This window comes from Molothrus ater, chromosome 19 (genome assembly GCF_012460135.2).
Source record: "Molothrus ater isolate BHLD 08-10-18 breed brown headed cowbird chromosome 19, BPBGC_Mater_1.1, whole genome shotgun sequence".
Taxonomy (NCBI): Eukaryota; Metazoa; Chordata; class Aves; order Passeriformes; family Icteridae; genus Molothrus; species Molothrus ater.
The window spans coordinates 1,616,179-1,631,219 of record NC_050496.2 but is presented as its reverse complement, the minus strand read 5'-3'; the positions used below and the strand labels follow the sequence as shown (position 1 = coordinate 1,631,219).

The 15,041-nt window shown below is 50.7% G+C and overlaps 1 long non-coding RNA gene across 1 annotated transcript; it reads left to right on the top strand.

Moving 5' to 3' along the window:
- Window positions 1-242: 242 nt before the first annotated feature.
- On the top strand, window positions 243-3,172 carry LOC129046880 (uncharacterized). Its single transcript, XR_008508713.1, has 3 exons — window positions 243-322; window positions 2,241-2,437; window positions 3,053-3,172. It is a non-coding gene; the product is annotated as an uncharacterized LOC129046880 (long non-coding RNA).
- The last annotated feature ends 11,869 nt before the right edge of the window (window positions 3,173-15,041 follow it).

Genomic DNA, 15,041 nt, shown 5'->3' with positions numbered 1-15,041 from the left:
CCCGGCGGAGGCGCGGCTGGCTCGGTGCGCGGCGCGGGCGCTGGCGCTGCCCCCGGAGCGCTGCCGGCGCTGGGCGGGCGGCGCGGCGGGGCCGGCGCTCCGCGGTTTCGTGCGGGGCGCGGCGGGGCCGGCGCTGCTGGCCTGGCGGGGCCCGGGCGCGGAGCTGGGGCTGTGCCCCGGGCCGCCCCCGCCGCCCCCCAGCGCCACCAAAGCGCTTTTCTTCCTGCGGCCGCCCGCAGCCGGCCCCGGCCCCGCCGAGCTGCTGCTGTGCGGGGATCTGCCCGCTGAGCCCCTGCCGCACTTCGCAGCGCTGGTGGAGGAGGTAAGGGGGGAAAGGCGGTGCTGGGGGCTGTAGAGCCCGACGGAGCCTCCTAAATCGTGAGCCGTGGAGGCTCTGGGCGTCTCACGGAGGGTGACCCACGTTACACAGTCATAGGACGGGTTCCTGAGAATGAGAAGCTGTGCTTGTCCCGTCTTTGGAATGTCCAAGGCCAGGGTGGATGAGGCTTGGAGCAGCCTGGGATAGCAGAAGGTGCTCCTGCCCATGGCAGAGGGTGGAAGGTGATGAGCTTTAAGGTCCCTCCCAACCCATTCTGTGGTTGTAGGATAGTTGGTGCTGCATGGCACATCTCAGGCACATCTGGTCCAAGCCCTGCTCCAGCCAGGCCACCTGGAGCCCAGGACCATGTCCAGGTGACTTTTCAGTGTCCCTGCAGATGGAGACTCCTGTGCCAGCCCTCAGTCACCCTCTGATGTTCAGAAGAGCCTCCTGTATTTGAGTACCCTGTTACCTCAGGTGGGCTGATGTTTTTCCAAAGGGATCCTCAAGAGGTTCCACCAGGGTCCCAGTTGTTATTTTAACAATCCAAAGGAATACAAGCAGCTGATGTGACTGGTTATGGCATTACTCTTATTAGCAGTCTGTGTGATTTGAGTAACGGAGACAAAGCCTGCTACTACCGCAGCTGAAGCTGTTGAAGGGGTGAGCTCTGTGTGCCCTGGGGTTGTTCCCCCTTCCCATGGCTCCCTGGACAGGGTGGTTGCTCCTGCTGGTCCTCTTTGCTTGTGGTGCAAAGCACAAGCACCACAGCACCCTGGAGTGGCACCCTGGTTGTTCCTTTTTGACTCTGTCTGTTTGTAGCTGGTTTTGTACCTTTATCCTCCCCCAAGTCTGGCCACACAAAGGCTGCTCATCACCAGGGGCAACCTGGCTCTGATCCCAGGGAAGGTGACAGGCACTGCTGCTATCCCAGCACAAGAGAGCCAGGAGCAGCTCAGCTTCAGGCAAGCCCAGCCCAGAGCCCCCAGCTGCTGGAACTCCTCTGGTAAAGACACAAACCATATTTAGGGGGCTGCAGCTTTGGGAAATAACCTAAAACGTGGCTCTGCTGTAGATGCCAGGAGGTACCAGAGGACCTTCCCTCTGCATATGGGGGTGGCTGTGCAGGGACAGCCCTGCTGGCCCGTTCATCATCACCTGCAGGGAGCTGCTTGGGACAGGGGTGAGTGAGGGTCTCCAGGTGTGGTGGTGTTCGCAGGGGTCTCGGGAAGAGGGAAGAGACAAGGATCTGACTCCATGTTTCAGAAGGCTGATTTATTACTTTATTTTATATATATATATATATATATAAAATTAAAATTATACTAAAAGAATCGAAGAAAGGATTTCATCAGAAGGCTTGCAAGCAAAGGAAAAAGAATGGAATGATAACAAAATCCTGTGTCTGACTAGAGCCTGATACAACTAAATTGTGTGATTGGCCATTAATTAGAAACAACCACATGAGCCCAATCCCAGATGCACCTGTTGCATTCCACAGCAGCAGATAACCATTGGTTACATTTTGTTCCTGAGGCCTCTCAGCTTCTCAGGAGGGAAAATCCTAAGGAAAGGATTTTTCAGAAAATATCATGGCTACATCCAGGCTTGCCCAGGAGCTCAGACTCTGGTGGCCAGTCCATCCATAGTGCTTTTTGTCATAGAATCATCAAATCACAGCATGATTTGTGTTGGAAAGGACCTTAAAGCCCATCCAGTGCCACCCCTGCCATGGCAGGGACGCCTCCCACTGTCCCAGGCTGCTCCAAGTCCTGTCCAGCCTGGCCCTGGGCACTGCCAGCCACAGCTTCTCTGTGCCATGGCCTCCCCAGCCTCACAGGGAACAATTTCTTCCAAAATCAAACCTGAATTTGCCCTCCTTCAGCTCTTCCCCACTGCTCTTCCATGGCTCCTGCTGTAGGTGATCGTGCCCATCCTGACGAACCGGAGGAACCATCAGGGCTGGCCACGAGTGGTGTCACAGGACATCATCCATCATGTCCACAGCCTGAAAAACACTGTCTTCAAGGTTGTTGGCCAAGTGAAGGGCAAGACCTTGCTGCCTCTTCCAGCTGCCTCAGAGGGAATTGAGAACATTGATCCTAAAAGTGAGAAATTGTGAGTACCAGGCCTTGCTCTCCACTGGGTTTTCCTCTGCTGCTGCATGTGCTGCACTTTTTGGGGATCCTCCCTGTCAGACATGGGGACTCTTCTTGCTCCCTGTCCTCTGCAGCTCATCAAGCTGCCAAGGAGGGGGATTTTGCTCTGTCTTTGGGGACTGTGCAATGATACAAGCAGCAAAAGCTCAGGAGGTGGAAGGGGATGAGGGCATGCAGAGAAGCAATGAACTGCTGGGATCACTGAGGGGAAAACTCCAAACTCTGCAGTCAGGCTGCTCCCAGCCCTGCCCAGCCTGGCCTTGGGCACTGCCAGGGATCCAGGGGCAGCCCCAGCTGCTCTGGGCACCTGTGCCAGGGCCTGCCCACCCTCACAGGGAACAATTCCTTCATCATATCTAATTTAAACCTCCTCTCTTTCAGTTTTAAACCATCGCTCCTTATCTTGTCTCTAACTGCCCTTGTAAATGTTCTCCCTTATGAATTTTATTGTTTCATGGTTTTGAAAGATGAATCTGGGCTGTAACTGCAAAATCCAGCTGCCCATTGAGGTAGACCCAACTCAGCAATGCACATGCACAAGTGGAAAGTGACCCTGGTGCTCTGTTTCCTGCAGCTTGGAGCTGATCAATAAATCCCTTGTCCATGCCACCGAGTCAGCCATCATCGAGTGGAGCCAGCAGATCCAGAGAGTGCTGAGGAAAGAGTCCTCAGAGCCCCTCCTGCAAGGCACCAACCCCACCCCGAAGGTGGAGCTGCAGTTCTGGAGGAGCAGGTGCTGGGCATGCTGCAGCTGCTGCTGCTTTGGGTGCAGGGGGTGCTGCTGCTCTGAGCCAAGAGCAGCTGCTCGAGGTCGTGTCGAGACCTGAACCCAAAAATATTGCTAAAATAATGGTGATCTCTGAGTGGATGGGGCTGGCTGGGCAGTTGGCTCAGTTTGGCTTGGGCCAGCCACAGTTCAGGGCTACACCACCAGGGAATTTAGCTGGGAATGGTGTTTGGTTGTCTGCAGACAGCCAGGACACAGTTTTGAGCCAACTGGCCAAGGAAACAAAACAATCTCCAGCAGAATCCAATTGACAAATCACTTCAGGTAAACAATCTTCCTAACACATTCCACATGTGAAAAACAACAGGAGCAGCAAGCAGAGATAAGAATTGTTTTTCTCTTCTTCTCTCTGTGCTTCTCTAAGAAAAAAAAGCCCTGAGAGACAAAATTATGTTTCTGTTCAGAGACTGTGAATGCCACCATGGTGTTTCCATCACTGGGCACTAGGGCCAGCCCCTGAGCAGAGCTGCTGGGCACTCTCCATGCTGGCTGCTGGGGGTGCCACAGGGGGGTCAGATGAGCCAGGGAGTGGAATTTCAGCTGCCCTCTGTGCTGTGTTGGCTCAGGAGGACCGGAGACAGAGCCCTGCCCGTGCAGAGCTGTCAGCAGTGGCTGCAGGAACAATGCCTGGCTCCTTCTGGCTCTGCTCTCATCTGAGCCTGGCACCAGCTCTGTCCTCCAGGGCTGTCCCCATTTCCTGCCAGCTCAGTTCAGACTAAAACACGAGTTCTAAAGTTCTAAAACTAAATGTTCCTAAAGTCTGGGTGAGATCCTGCCTGGGTCTGTTTGCACTGCAGCTTGTACAGAAAATCCTCCCAGTGGCTGCAGGATTTCACCACTTCCCTCTCTCCAGCCACAACCTTGCTCTTCTTACATCCTCTGTCCTTTCCTGTGCTGGAGCTCTTTGCTCCTGCAGGTGCATCTTCTGCTTTCCAGAGGTGTGGGGGCTTCAGGAAAACTGGTTGGAAAACTTCTTGTATGTCATCCAAAAGGCCCTAAAACAAACACAACCCCCCTCCCCCCCAACATTTCTTATTCTTCAAAGGGATTTTTCCCCTGATACAAATAAGTTCAGGACTCTCACTGTTTGGGGATCTCAGTTCAAAACCCTGCTCTACCTCTCCCTTCCCTGTTCTAGAGGGTCTGTGCCCTTGTGTAACTGCAGCAAATCCTGAGCCAGGGCTTTGGGGCACAGCTGGGGCTGCCCCAGCTGGGCTGGTGACGTGTCCTGGTGCTGCAGGTGTGCTGACCTGGAGGGCATTCACAGCCAGCTGACGTCCAGGAGGGTCAGCAACATGCTGGAGGTGCTGGAGAGAGTGCAGAGCATCTACGTGCCAGCCTTCCAAAGCATGCTCGAGGATGTGGAGGCAGGTGAGAGCCTGGGGCAGCTCTGCATGGTGCTGGTTCTGTCCTCTGTCATAGCCTGGGGGGACAAGGTGGCTTTGTGGGAGGGAGATGCTGATAGGGAGAGTTTCTTCTTCTTAGTCCTGAGCTTTGGGGTTATTTGCAAGTGCACTTCTGAAAAGGCTGAGACAATTGGGGTTGTTCAGTCCAGAGAAGAGAAGGCTCTGGGGTGTTCTTATTCTGCCCTTCCAGTGCTTAAAGGGGCTCCAGGAGAGCTGGAGGTGGATTTTTTACAAGGGTTGGCAGTGACAAGGCAAAGGCAAATGACTTCATGCTGTCAGAGGTTAGATTAGATATTAGGAAGAAATTAGGAAGAAATCCTGCCATTAGGAAGAAATCCTTCCCTGTGAGGGTGGGCAGGCCCTGGCACAGGTGCCCAGAGCAGCTGGGGCTGCCCCTGGATCCCTGGCAGTGCCCAAGGCCAGGCTGGGCAGGGCTGGGAGCAGCCTGGGACAGTGGGAGGTGTAACAGGATGGGATTTAAGGTCCCTTCCAGCCCAAACCATTCCATTAGATGATGATGATGACAATGATGATTCTCTTCATGTTGGTCCACAGGTTTAGTTGCACAATGATGTCCTGGTTTTATTAAAAATTCATTAATTTAACACAAATGAATTAATTATTAATTCTGGGGTAGCTCTTCAGGGTCCAGCCACACAGCTCTTTGTGCCAGCTCCCAGCTCCTCACCAGGACTGTGTGCTCCCCTTTGTGCTCCCAGCTCATGCAGTGTTGGGACAGTATATATATGTGTATATATATGTATACATATGTGTGTATATATGTATGTATGGGTATATATATGTATGTATGGGTATATATATGTATATATGTGTGTATATATATGTATACATACATACACATACATATATATGTGTGTATATATGGGTGTATATATGTATATATATGTATATATGTGATAGATATATATATGGGTATATATATGTATATATGGGTGTATATGGGTATATATGTGTATATAGATGTATATATATGTATATGTGTATATATATGTATGTATATATGTGTATATATATGTATATATGTGTACATGTGTGTATATATATGTATATATATGTGTATATATATATATATATATATATTTATATATATATATATATATGTAAATAACTCGTGACCCCCTCCCCAGCCCTTCTCACCCCCTCTGCCCTTCCTCCCCCAGCTCTGAGGGAAGCTCAGGACATCGACCTGCACCTGACAGCCCTGCAGCAGCCCCTGGAGCACGTGGAGGCCGTTGAGTTCAGCAAGGTGAAGCCTCTCCTGGTGCCCCTGCTGCACGTGGTGTGCTGGATCTGGGTCAGCTGCCAGCACTACAGCGTGCCCCTGAGGCTGGTGGTGCTGCTCCAGGAGATCTGCAACCTCCTCATCCAGCAGGTGTGTGCCTGTGGCACCTGGGTTTGCACAGGGAGGGCTTTAGGGAATCTTAACAAGAAAGCCTTATCAATATGATTGCCTGGCAAAAGATTTGGAGAATATGGAGACTATAAGTGAGATTAAAATGAAAGCAAGCTTTGAGATCCCTCAGTTACTGAACAACTGGAAAACAATGGTGTGGCTGGCTGAAGGTGATCCCCTTTTGATGAAATGTGGTGGTGTTTGCAGGGGTCCCAGGATGAGGGAAGAGATGAGAACCTTGACTCTTATGTTTCAGAAGGCTGATTTATTATTTTATGATATATATTATATTAAAAGAAAATGATACATTAAAACTATACTAAGAGAATAGGAGAAAAAATTTTATCAGAAAGCTAGCAAAGAATAGAAAAGAATGATAATAAAAGCTCATAATTCTGAGAGTCCGAGCCAGCTGACTGTGATTAGCTATTAATTAGAAACAACTACATGAGAGTAATCAAAGATGCACCTGTTGCATTCCACAGCAGCAGATAATTGTTGTTTTTCTTTTCCTCTGAGGCTTCTCAGCTTCTCAGGAGAAAAATCTTAGCAAAAAGATCTTTCAGAAAATATCATAGCGACAATGAAACGACACCCTCTGCTTGCAGGCAGCTCCAAGGGTCAGAGCAGACCCTACAGCTTGGCAGAAGGGGCCCAAAGAGGAGTTTTTAGGGTTTAAAATGTAACAAGTATGGTAATGTAATGATTCTTATAGGCTGTATGTAAATGCTGTAGGATTTGTATCTTGTACTAGATTGGTCAGTGAGAATTAGAATATACAGCACAGAAGAAGATTTATCGTATTGGAACGGGAACTTCACTCTCTTTTACTTCCCCTCTCACTCTCATCCTCTTTTCCCCTCTCTCTCTTCCTCTTTACCACTCTCTTGCCCTCTCTCCCTTTTCTTCTCTTTCCTTGTCTGAGCTGTGGCTGCAGCTCCCAGCAGGGCCCTGCACTCAGACCCTTTGCAATAAACCCCAAGTTCCCAGCCCTGGCTGCAGAGATCTCTGCTCTCCATCCATCCCAACCATCCTACCTGCCTTGCTCCTACAGGAATTCTCTTCCTCTTTCTTTCCCCTGTTCTTCCTTCCAAAGGGGTTCTGACTGAGAGGAGGGGTCAGAGCTGTTCAGTTTGCTGTGGCAGCAAAGGGACATCTCAGGTGTGGTTTGGCTCTTCCAGGCTGTGGTGTACCTGTCCCCAGAAGATCTGCTGAAAGGAGAGGTGGAGGAGAGCCTGGGCAAGGTGCAAACAGCCTTGGACATCCTGAGCGCCTTCAAAGGGGCGCTGGAGGAGAGAAGGGCAAACCTGCACGTGTACTATGAGCCAGGCCAGCAAGTGAGGAGCTGGGACTTCCCCTCCAGGCTGGTGTTTGCAAGGCTGGACAGCTTCCTGCAGAGGCTGCAGGTGGTGAAGGTGAGAGGTCCTGCAGCCATGAGCTGCCTGCCTGGCACCTTCCCTCCCTGATGCCAGGGGATCACTCTGTGCTCTCTGGTCCCCCTGACATCAAGGCCAGGACTTGTTTGCCCAGGTCCTGCTCAGTGCCTGTGTCAGATTTGCTGCTGTGTCCTTCTGCTCAGGCTGGTGGCTGTGTCAGTGCTCCCAGGGGTCCTCTGGGACTCATGCTCTTGTTGGGACAAGGGGATGGGGGTCATGGGACTGTGGTTTGCATGGGTGGGAATAAACCAGGATGAGCTCTGAGACACCCTGGGGCAGTCAGGGTCCCCCTGAGGCATTCAGGGGCATCCTGGGGCATTCAGGGTCACCCTGGAGCATTCAGGGGCACCCTGGGGCAGTCAGGGGCACCCTGAGGAATTCAGGGGCATCCTGGGGCATTCAGGGGCACCCTGGAGCAGTCAGGGGCATCCTGGGGTAGTCAGAAGCACCCTGGAGCATTCAGAGACACCCTGGTGCTGGGCATCTCCTGACTTGGACAGGGACCTGGTGGGAGCAGCTGGTGGGGAGCAGGGACACTTTCCACATCCCTCACCAGGGCATCCCTTCCCATCGCAGTGTGTGCCCAGCTGTGGGGTGTTCCTGTTTGCTGTGGTTGTGAGGCAGGGCAGGGACAGGGGGTGTCATGAGTGCCATCATCCCTCAGCTCTGTGGGTGCCTGTCACACAGAGTGTAGCTGTCACACAGGGTGTAGCTGTCACACAAACACTGGGCTCACCTGTGAGCTCTCCTGTGGGTACCAGCTCACTGCACCTGCTGGTCACTCTGTTAGTGTTCAGGAGCACATAATCACAGAATGATTATATACAGGTGCTTTTATTAAAGAGCTCTGGGTTACAGACCCAAATCTGACCTGACATGGTTTTGAGCTGAACATGTTTTATATTCTATTGTTATATAACTTACATATTAATTATTAAAATTACATTGTTCTACTGTACACATTGATTTCATCCAAGCACGGATTTCTCGTGATCCCTCAAACCTCTAACATAGTTTCTAATGATTCTTTAAACAATAATTATATCTAATCACATCTAACAATTATATCATTTATCATATACTGACTATAGAGGTGCAGTTTCACCTGATCTAGCAAGTACAAGGTCTAACATTTCCCAGGGCCTACCTTTAACATTTTCCCAGGGCCTACTAAGCCTAACTTTCTTTCTAGCTCCCCGAATTTTCTGTGATTTTGAAATCTTTTACTATCAACAATCTCTGTTTTTGGATGGGCTGTTCCCAGCTGGGGGGTCAGATGGGCACTGTGCAGGCTGCTGGTGCCTGTGCAAGGCGAGGTCTGGGTTGCTTTTCTCCTTCTCTCATTCCCTGCACTGGAACAGAAGGTTTTACTGCTTTAACCACACTGTGTAACTCTGCTCCTTCCTTAAGGAGCTGTGTTGAAAAGCACAGTGGAGGCATCTCTGTTAAAACCACTCAGTTGTAGAGTCACAGAGTTGTTTGGGTTGGAAGGGACCTGAAAGATCATCGTGATCCCATCCTGAGCACCCTCAGGGTGACCCAGGAGCAAACATGGCTCTGTGCAGTGGGAGCTGCTGTCATCTGCTCGTGGCTGAAGCTGTGTGTGCCTCCTTGGCTCTGCAGGGTCTCCTGAGCACAGCCCTGGACCTGGCCCAGCTGGAGAAGATTGAGTTTGGGGGCATGAGAGGGAAGGCCCTGGGCCAGCAGGTGCTGGCCATGCATGAGGAGTTCCAGGAGTGCTACCAGGTGTTCTCAGAGCGAGCCTACGACTGCCTGGACCTGGCCAACGTGGTAGGTGGGGCACCTGTGGGGGTGCCAGCAGCTCATCCTCCTCTCCAGGGAGCAGCTCCCTCTGCAGCAGAGCCCTGCTCCTCCTCCCAGCTCCTCCCTCCCTTTGTGGTGCTCTGATCTGTTCCTGTAGGGGACAGGGAGCTGCTGGTCTGTTCTGCAGGCACTTGGCAGTTCCTGCAGCTCCACATCTCAGGATCACACCATGAACCAGGCTGGGGCAGACCTTTGAGATCATCAAGTCCAAGCTGTGCCCCAACACCTCCTCATCAACTAAACCATGGCACTGAGTGCCACATCAGCCTGTTTTTAACACGTCAGTGACTTCCCCACCTCCCTGGGCAGATCATTCCAGGGCCCAACCACTCTTTTAGTGAAGAATTTTTTCCTGATGTCTAACCTAAAGTTCCCCTGGCACAGCTGAAGTCCAGCATGCCTTGCTGGTTCAGTGAGTTGGAGCTTCTGTGGGTTTTTGGGGTGGTGGTGTGGTCTTCAGGATCAGAGAGTGTGGAGATCGTTCCTGTCTCACCTCCAGCTGAAGTTAGGGACTTGTTGGACTGTGGGTCCATCCCAGAGGGCCTTGAGCTCAGCCATGGGATGGGACAGAAGTGTCCTTGACTGTGGAGGAGTGTTTTAATTCCTGGTGAATAAGATTGTACACACATTCAGATTGTACATACGTTCATTCTCTGCTCTGCTTTATAAGAGCGTATTTTACTTCAAGTTGTTTCTCCCCACAAACACACAATCCCATTTTAAAAGCTCTGACAGATGCTGCTTTTCATCTTCACTTGGACAGCAGCTGTTAAGAGATTCAATTACTCTGGACATGTTAGGCAGGAGCCAAATGAAAGTGTCTCTTGCTGCTGCACAGCACAGTTGATTCTGGAAGCATTTCTGTCTCTAAACTACATACAGACTGAATCTGTTCCTGGTGAGTAAGAAGAGCAAACAGCTCTGGGCAGGGAGGTGGCAGACACCTCCCCAGGGCCCTCTCCCAGCCCAGGACTTGTTACTGCCCTCAAACAGGAGTTTGAGCAGGATGCCCTGCGCTTCCAGCAGAAGGTGCAGGACATCGACCGTCGGCTGGGCACCGTGTTCAGCCAGGCCTTCAGCGACGCCCCGGGCCTGGAGCACATCTTCAAGGTCTGTCTGTCTGTCTGTCTGTGCCTCCCCTCCCTCCCTGTGAGCCCCACAGAGAGCCCAGACAGGGCTGCAGCTGCAGGCTCTGCCCGTGGGATGGACAAGGGGACAGTGACATCAGGGATGGACATTGGGACAGTGACATTGGGATGGACAAGGGGACAGTGACATTTTGGGTTGGACTTTGGGGCGGTGACATTGGGATGGATTTGGGGCGGTGACATTGGGATGGATTGGGGACGGTGAGATTGGGATGGACAAGGGGACAGTGACATTGGGATGGACAAGGGGACAGTGACATTGGGATGGATTGGGGACGGTGACATTGGGATGGATTTGGGATGGTGACGTTGGAATGGACAAGGGGACGGTGAGATTGGGATGGATTGGGGACGGTGAGATTGGGATGGATTGAGGACAGTGACATTGGGATGGATTTGGGGCAGTGACATTGGGATTGATTTGGGATGGTGACATTGGGATGGACAAGGGGACAGTGACACTGGGATGAACAAGGGGACAGTGACATTGGGATGGATTTGGGGCGGTGACATTGGGATGGATTTGGGGACAGTGACGTTGGGATGGACAAGGGGACAGTGACATTGGGTTGGATTTGGGGACAGTGACATTGGGATGGATTTGGGGCGGTGACATTGGGATGGATTTGGGGACAGTGACGTTGGGATGGACAAGGGGACAGTGACATTGGGTTGGATTTGGGGACAGTGACATTGGGATGGATTTGGGGCGGTGACATTGGGATGGATTTGGGGACAGTGACGTTGGGATGGACAAGGGGACAGTGACATTGGGTTGGATTTGGGGACAGTGACATTGGGATGGATTTGGGGCGGTGACATTGGGATGGATTTGGGGACGGTGACACTGGGATGGACAAGGGGACAGTGACATTGGGTTGGATTTGGGGACGGTGACGTTGGGATGGACAAGGGGACAGTGACATTGGGTTGGATTTGGGGACAGTGACACTGGGATGGACTTGGGTGGGGATGCTCAGCCCTGTGGGTCCCTCTTGAGCCCTGGAGCTGGGGATGTCCCTGCTCCTCACCTCTCGACACAAACAGCAGAGTTTGCTCAGTTTGGGGAAGAGCAGCCAGAGAAATGATTCAGATCAGGGTTTTGGATGGCAGGAGTTGCACTGGCGTCCCTGGGAGCTGGAGGAAAGGCTGCTCTGAGTTCTGAGGCCAGGATGGACAGGGCTTGGAGCACCCTGGTCTAGTGGAGGTGTTCCTGCCCATGGCAGGGGGTGGAATGAGCTGGGCTTTAAGGTCCTTTCCAACCCAAACCATTCTGAGATTCTCTGACTTCCTGGTGAAAACTGGTGTTAAAACCAGGTGATGATTGTTAATATCAATTTGTTAATACATGGATGAATTTCAACTCTGAAAATTGAGGTTTTCTAGAAATGAGGGGGCTTTGTTTACCAGAGAATCTATCCTGCAGAGAAAGTAAATGGTATTTTCTGGAAAAAATCAGAATAAATATAAAAATTACTATAGAAAATGGCAAGTGACAGCATTTACCTCTGAGTTGTTTTGGGGTTTTTTAAATAGCAAATTTTGAAGAATGACAATTGGAATATGGTTCAACCACAGAGGTCTAAGCATTTCTGTAATAAGACATCCTTTGTGATGTGGTTTAGTGGTGGATCAGTCAAAGGTGATCTTGGAGTTCTTTTCAAACCTAAACGTCTCTATGAAAGGCAGGAACTACTTGGGAAAGCGGGTGAAAACCTTCCCTTTGACAAATGTCCATCAGTGCAGACCTCTGAGTTACTGAGGAGCTGCATCAGCGAGGAGAATCCCAGTGGGACTTTGTGCAGGAGTTTGACTTTTCCCTGCTCTCTCCCTGACTTTTCCCTGCTCCTTCCCCTGCACAGCTGCTGGCCATGTTCCGGAACCTTCTGGAGCGCCCTGGGATTGCTGAAGTTGTTGCTGACAAGGTCCCTGTCCTGCTCAGCATGTTCAGCTCTGCCCTGGACCAGGCCAGGCTCACCTACAGCAGGCACACCCAGGCAGGGCTGCAGCTCGGTGGGTGCCGTGTCAGGAGGAAAATCGATTTTACAGGAAACTGGATTTAGGCTAATTTAGGGAGGGAAATAATTTGCTTTTGCTAAGGACAGCAGAACTTCCCAAATTGCAAAGGTTTTCAGCTTTCCTGGTGGGAAGTGCCTGGGAATGCTCTGTTGGTGGCATTAAAGCAATGCCAATATCTTTTGAATGTGCATGTGTGGGTAATGCTGGAAATGCAAAGGGGAGGTGGGAATTTGGGGTTTGATCAGCTTTTTCCAGATTTATTATTCTTGAGAATGCTTGCACAGAGGGGAATAGGTAAATTCCTGTTGGGAAGACTCAGGAAGGCTGTTCTGGAAATTCTGGGAGAGGCAGCACTGCTGGAGCCAGAGCAGGTCAACAAGGGGAGTGGGGAGATTCGTGGAGGACAAGTCCAGCATTTGCTGTGGCTTTGGGGAGTTCTGTGGCTCTGAGATGGGATGGTCACAGCCAGCTCCCAGCCAGAAATCCCTTCCTCAGTGTCCGTGGGAAGCAGAGAATTGCCCCCAGTCTGGTTCCAGGACGTGCCAGGCTTCTCCTCTGATCCCTTATGGCAAATCCACAGGGGGGTTTGTAGGTCGCAGACTGTGACCATGTTCACTGGGGTCTCAGGTTGAGGGAAGAGATGAGGATTTGACTCCATGTTTCACAAGGCTTGATTTATTATTTTATAATATATATTACATTAAAGCTATAGTAAAAGAACAGAAGAAAGGGTTTCATCAGAAGGCTGGCTAAGAATAGAATAGGAAAGAATGATAACAAAGGCTCTGTCTCGGACTCTGTCTGAGCCAGCTGGGCTGTGATTGGCCATTAATTAGAAACAACCACATGAGCCCAATCCCAGATGCACCTGTTGCATTCCACAGCAGCAGATAACCATTGTTTGCATTTTGTTCCTGAGGCCTCTCAGCTTCTCAGGAGGAAAGATCCCAAGGAAAGGATTTTCCATAAAAGATCCCTGTGGCAGCAGACCTCCATGCAGTGACAGAGCCAGGGTTTCAGGGAGGCAGCCTGGCCCAGGGCAGCTCTGTGGGGCTGTGGGTGCTGTGGGCTTGCAGGGCTGATGGAATGCTGTTCCCCTGTGCCCTGCAGGGTTCCCCCCCCTGCACAAGAACGTCCCTCCCGTGGCCGGAGCGCTGGGCTGGGCGCGGGAGCTGCGGGCGCGGATCCAGGGGCCCTTGGAGCACCTCAGGCACGTCCCAGGGCTGTGAGTGTCTGCTCCAGGTGGGCTGGGACCATCTGGAAACCTCCCTCTGGAGGTTCTCTCTGCGTTGAATGCTATCCAATGGCTGTTGTCATTATAGTGCAGGAGTTCTATTGTCATTACATTGCAAGGGTTCCATATTGCTGGAGTTTTGTACCTCCCTGATGCTTCTTGTAGGCAGCTCCTCTAGGCACTGATTCTTCCTTGTCCTCACAGCAGCCAACTGACTCCAGATCCCCTCAACCAACCAATCCACTCTTTTGTAACACTCTTCTTATTGGCTACAGCTGTGGCCTCTTAAACTCCTGCTCCTAATAGGCCTGCTCCTAATCTTTAATTATTAACCCAGCTGCAACTCTTTAGGGGGTAAGATTACTTTCTATACTACCTTTATTTACTTATTTTCTATAAGATGACTTGCTGTACTACCTTTATTTACTTCTATTCTATAAGATTACTTTCTATACTACCTTTATTTACTTATATCTCCCTACAACTGGCTGTAGCTGAAGCAGTCCTTAGTGAGGAGGTGAGAAGTGAAGAGGTGCCCTGGAGCCATTCACTTCCCTGCCATCTTGGTTTTTTTGAAGAAGTTTTTTAATTGGATGGGTTATTAAGTGGTGAGAGGCACAGTGGGACAGTAGATAGGCTCCTCAGCTTTTAACAGAGCCCTAGGTTGTAATTAAAATAGATATTGCAACCTTTCCACTGTAATTCCTCCAGGACCTGGTTGGGAGCAGCCCAGCTCTTGGGTGCTGGCAGAAGATAACTTTCTGAGCATTAAACAAAGGAACAATCACCCAAGATCAAGAGAACAAACCAGGGCTGGAATTCTCATGGTCCCTGCATTGAGCATTGATTTTACCCCTCTGTGTAGAGCAGTTAAAGACAAATCCTTCAGCAGGGTGGTGTGAGGCTGTTTCCCATGTGCAACTTGAGAGGGAGAAAGGATTGAAAAGGAAAAATGAAGATATGTGTATCTATAGATTTATATATACTATATTAACTATATAGTATGTTATTGCATACATTTTATTTTTCTTCTATACATTATATGGAAATACATTTTATACATTATATAAACAGTCATTCTCACAGCTGTGACCTGCATAAAACTGTCACAGAAAGCTTTCAAGGGTTAAAAGTTCAAAAGTGATGCTTGGTAACTGATTTTTCCAGCAGCCCTGGGTCTTTCTCCCATCGCAGCTGCTTCTCCCCATTTTACAGCAGGGAAACACCTGAGAGAGAGCCCAGGGGGCTGGGCAGCCTTGGGCAGGGAGAGGATTTGGGGTGAAATCCAGGATTTG